Source organism: Lithobates pipiens, unplaced genomic scaffold, assembly GCF_037356315.1.
Source record: "Lithobates pipiens isolate NorthernLeopardFrog02 unplaced genomic scaffold, aLitPip1_a1.2 Scaffold_1, whole genome shotgun sequence".
NCBI lineage: Eukaryota > Metazoa > Chordata > Amphibia > Anura > Ranidae > Lithobates > Lithobates pipiens.
Window position 1 is genome coordinate 229,441,394 of NW_027507685.1, and position 5,583 is coordinate 229,446,976.

The 5,583-nt window shown below is 42.8% G+C and overlaps 1 long non-coding RNA gene across 1 annotated transcript; it reads right to left on the bottom strand.

Annotated features, from left to right (window-relative positions):
- Nucleotides 1-575: 575 nt before the first annotated feature.
- Nucleotides 576-2,771, bottom strand: LOC143984172 (uncharacterized). Its single transcript, XR_013274715.1, has 2 exons — nucleotides 1,935-2,771; nucleotides 576-940 (listed from the first exon to the last, which is right to left on the bottom strand). It is a non-coding gene; the product is annotated as an uncharacterized LOC143984172 (long non-coding RNA).
- Nucleotides 2,772-5,583: the final 2,812 nt, after the last annotated feature.

Sequence of the window (5,583 nt, forward strand, 5' to 3'; positions counted from 1 at the left end):
TCAGAATTTACTGACAGGTACATTGGATCTGCAATGGACCTCCTGATCTGCTTCAAGCAGGTTTTGCATACCCATAGACTTTGTATGTTGAATAGAACAAAAGCAATCTATAGAACCCTGAATACTGTTTATCACCTGTCTGAAAATGCCTATACAGTAGACATGTGCACTGCTGAAAAATGGGTTAGTTTTCATTTTAATTCTTTTTTGGTTTTGTTTTTTTTCTGGGCCATTCATTAAGATCGAAAATCATTATTTTGAAAAAAATTGGAATTGCGAAAATTCGAAAATAAGAACGAACATTCAAAATTTCCGCAGTAATAACTAACTATTAAATAATAGGTATTGGAATTTCCTATCAAATTTGGCTGTTGGTGAAAGTGATGAATTTGAATTTATCTGAAGTTACGAATTATCTGAAATAACGAATGCCGTATCTAAACAAATGGAACGGAACAAATTAATAATAGTAATTCATAACTTTGGATAAATTAGTGTTTGTTACATTCACTAAAAGCCAATTTGAAAGTCAATTCCAATACCTATAATTTAGTAGTTAGAATTAGTTATTTCAAATTAGTGTTTTTGGATTTTCGTTCTTATTTTCGAATTTAATGGGTTTTCGTTAATTTGAATATTTCTGAATTAACAAATGTGTCAAATTTCGCCAAAAAACACATTCGGAATGAAACGAATTGCACATTCTGCTTTACAGTCCACAACCCACATTATGGACCCGCTGATGTTACAATATCAAATCAGGTATATTATAAATGAGTGACCTCAGACTATTCTAGAGGAATATAAGAAGAGACCGCTGATGACTTGATTCTGGATGGAAACTGTCAGTATGTTGTTTTTTTATTTTAATAGAATGGATATAAAGGATGTAGAGTTCGGGATTATGACGGTGCCCAAATACACTTGGAATACAATTTTACTTAAAGCGGGATTCCGCTCTTTTTTTTTTTTTTCTTACCTGTGTCACAGGTGGGCGTGTGCTACCTTCGATTGGCATCCACGTCCGGCTTTTTTTGTCCCCCGGCGCGACGAATCCTTTCCTTGGGATGACTTATAAAAACCTGCTCTGGCGTTTTCCATTTTGCCAGTGGGCATCTGAAGCCCACAGGCATTTACTTCCTGGTATATGATGACGTCCACCAACACAGACCACAGTGGTGTCAGGCTGACCCAGCAGTGATTGGTGTGTGTGGGGGGGTGTGTCCGGACGGGTGGGTGGGGCCAGCTGTCAGCGATCGGAGATGTCCATGGTGGTGCTGCCCATGCTTCGCCCCTCCGGCACAACAAACTTTCTTGTAGTGTCCTCCGGGTGATCGCCGCTCACACCTCCCCCCGGGGGAGGAGGACGGGGCTCAGGGAGGAGGACATACCGGAGGTGTGGAGGAAGGAATGCTCAGCCCCGGCCGGGGGAAGGAGGGGGGATCAGTCCGTACTAATCCGCTCACAAGTGTCACTTGCTGTGTGTAGAAATCAGCCGCCCAGCAAATCCGTCCCTCTGTCAGAGGAGGAGAGGGGTCGGGGCCAGGAGAAGCCAAAACACAGGAAGTCAGGGGGAGCACCGCATCGGTATGTGCGGGCGACACACACACACGTCTACCGCACGGGCGATCGCAGGAACCCCCCACATCATCCATGGATGATCTGCTCACCCTCCAACGTGACTGGCGTCCTAGCGAAATCTCACGAGATTTCGCAATTTCATTGTCCCCCATGGATTCTTGGGAAATAGCTCCCAGGGACCATTGCGAGGACGATAGCCACGCCTACTCCCACGGGAGGACAACCCAGAAGTCAGCTGAAACATCAGAAATAAAAGGTAAGTAACTAATATTTTTTTTTCAGGGTTCGTTTAGGTAAGTATGCTATCTGGTGAATTTAATAACATGAAGTTTCATTTTAAGGTACCAAACCACTTTAAATAAAAATACAAATTTTATTACATAGAAAATAAGACAAAACAATCATAGGAGCATAAAAAGAAACTGAGTAGATAATTTATTTTAATGTTGCTTAAAGCTAAGAAAAGGTATTGATAAGTACATATATTCCACATACAAGCCATAAATACAAGCAGATTGTTTAGTGCAACGCATGCACTGCAGTGTTTTGTGGTGACATTTGTTTTGAACGCTCTGCACAGTAGAGGACAAAGCACTGCAGCACATTACAATGGACATGGGGTGTGTTGCAATTTTTTTCTTTAAACAAAAAAACTGCATGTCCAATTTTTGAGTCAAACTGCACTACCAGTACTTTCAAAATAAATGGGCTGTCTTAAGGCAGTGGACTGTAATGCACTGTAATATGTTGTGTGAACATAATCTGTAATGTGAATAGCCCCTAAATGTTTTTTCTCAGAAATTCCATTGGCTCTCTGGCTTCCCAGCTGCAGGAGGTTTATTAGCATTATCTCCATGTTCCTGATATTATAAAATAAAAACAAAGAATGATATCCCTATAAACTTCACATCAGTTGGGGGTGCAGAAAAGTTGATACCAAACCTCCTGAGACGCATCTGAGGTTGTTGGGTGATTTCAGTGGACTGGAATGGTGATGTATCAGATTATGGGGGTCTAATTCCCCAGTTATATATTGAATAAATGATCTAGCACTTAAAAGAAACATCATTGTCCCAATCACCAGACAGAGACCTGAAATGATCAGATACAGATATGAGGCACGTGAGAGAATGAATGGCATGTTGGTAATAAGACTGTACTTACTTTATGGACAGTAAAAGTGGAGGGCCACCCTGAAAAAAAAACTATATATTAAAAATTACAAAAAAATCTAAAATGAAATTTTTTTTTTTTTTTTACTTACCAGAAGTGCCTGTTGCTAGGCACATAATCCTAATCTTCCTCTTCCTCCTCCGCGGAGATCTTCTGTCTTCTCTCCTCCGTGCGGCGTCTTCTGGGTAATGGGTGGCGCTGTGTTCTGGGAACTGTGTGTTCCAGAACACAGCGCGTCCCATTCACAAAGCGCTGCGTGACTCGCGCATGCGCAGTAGGAAACGGGCAGTGAAGCCGTAAAGGCTCCACTGCCTGTTTCCCTTACGAGGAATGGCGGCGCCCCGGGACCCGAGAGCTGAGGGATGGGGCGGCCGACATCGCGGGCGCCCTGGACAGGTAAGTGGGCTTATTAAGTCAGCAGCTGCAGTGTTTGCAGCTGCTGACTTTTTTTTTTTTAAATGGCCCTCCGCTTTAAGTCAATAAATAATAGAATTTTGGTATGTAACTAAGATTTAAATTATCAATAAAATTGTCTTGCCCCTCTGAGGTGACTGTTTACTTTTTTTCAATTTGTCTTGAATTCTAAAATAGTTAAAATATCTCTGTTAACTATTTTTAAAATCTGAGTCTATGTTGCTTGTGTATATAAACCCATTGCCATGTGTGCAATTTCTGACCATCCGTGTGTTATTATGTATGCAATCTCTGACGTCCCGTGTGCCATCTCTGACTGTCCTGTTTGTCATGCATGCCATCTCTGACCATCCCATGTGCCATGCATGTAATCTCTGACCATCCCGTGTGCCATGTCTGCAATCTCTGACCATCTGTCTGCGATGATGTATGTAATCATCGTGTGCAATCTCTGACCGTCCTGTGTGCCATGCATGCCCTCTGACCATCCTTTGCACCATCTCTGACCATCCGTGTGCAATTTCCCAATTTCTAACCATGCATGCCTTCTTTGGCCATCCCGTGTGCCATCTCTGACATCCCGTGTGCCAAATGTGCACTCTCTGACCGTCCTGTGTGCAAGGCATCATTCAGATATCATTTTTTTCAGACGGTGGTCATCATAAGAACAATCATAGTGGCTGTTCAGCCGCTTGATCGTTCTTACAGGCGGCGAGAGAGGACTATGCCCTCCGGTGCTTCTACGGGCCCCTGTGATCGGCGAGCCATAGAAGGAATGCGCTGGAAGATAGTTGTATAGTAATCCGAGGGACAGATGTTCCCCGGCAGTCTCTATGACTCTCGGAGGCCCAGGTGTGACGTTATGATGTCACGTCTGGCGAAAGTAAACAATGCCGGGGACTCTACAGGAAAGCCTGAGATTTTTTTGGGATCTCCGACTTTCCAGCCTGGAGAAGAGATGTGGGGTCTTATAGACCCCACATCTCTCCATAAAGAGGACCTGTCCCACACTATTCCTATTACAAGGGATGTTTACATTCCATGTAATAGGAATAGCAGTGATTTTAAAGCTTCATATACACGATCAGACTTTGTACAAACTTTCCCTTGTTTGTATTGCATACACACGATCTGACTTTTTAGGCAACAAACACAAATCTAGTGACGTTTCAAGGTACTGACGACACTTCAAAAGAGCATATTCAATTACTCCGGCGCCACCATTTGGTCAACTTCTGTATTGTCTGATCTTTTGCATTGGTTCTGAACATGCGTGTTTGTACTTTGTACAAAAGTCTGATGCTTTTGTGTACACACAATCGGACTTTTGTCCATCGGACTTATGTTGTCAAAAAGTTTGTCCGTTCGCACAGCCAACAAAAGTCAGATGAAAACTGAGAAGGTTTGTCCGATGGAGCGTACACACGGTCGGATGTTGCCTTAAAACCGCTAATTTGCATGTTTGTTGTCAAAAAGTCCGATAGTGTGTACGGGCCTTAAGACCCCTTTCACATTGACCTGCTCCCGGCGTCAGCGGTAAATCGTCGCTAATTTTAGCGGCCAAAGAGAGGGTTAAATGCGCCCTTGTAGCGTCGCTGCCAAATCACTTTGCAGGCGCTTCGGCAGTGGTGTCCATTCATTTCAATGGGCAGGACCGTTGGGGGAGTGGTGTATAGATGGTGTATAGACCGCTCCTCCACCGTCCCAAAGATGCTGCTTGCAGGACTTTTTTTTTTTTTTTTTAATGTCCTGCCAGCGCAGTGCCCCAGTGTGAAAGCACTCGGGCTTTCACACTGGGACTGCAGGGGAGGCATTTTTCAGACACTTTACAGGCGAAGTTTGACGCCATTCCAGGAATGTGCGCAATTTTAAAAGGTGACATGTGAGGTATCTATTTACGCGGTGTAACATCATCTGTCGCATTATACAAAAAAAATTGGGCTAACTTTACTGTTTTGATTTTTGTTTCATTCATGAAAGGTTTTTTTTTTTGCCAAAAAAATCAAGTTTGAAAACTTGCTGCGCAAATACCTTGCGATATAAAAAAAGTTACAATGCCCGCCATTTTTTTCCCTAGGGTCTCTGCTAATATATATATTATATATAATTTTTGGGGGTTCTAAGTAATTTTGAAAATGATGATTTTTACATGTAGGAGAGGAGTGCTGGAATTTGTGCGGTATAGAAGTGGGTCACCTCACATTCTTCACCTGTGGGGGGGAAAGGGCTTTAGACTGTCCAACATTCATGTTTACTTAAGGAGAAGATTATCCTCTAATTGCTATGTGCCAATCGTTTCAGAGTATTCTATTCCCCTCTCCTGTTGAAGTTTCTTCAAGCTATAAATATTCAGAAGATACCCCCTTGACTGCATTATTGGGGCTAGAGTGGATAAACTGGTACTTGGGGGGCTGG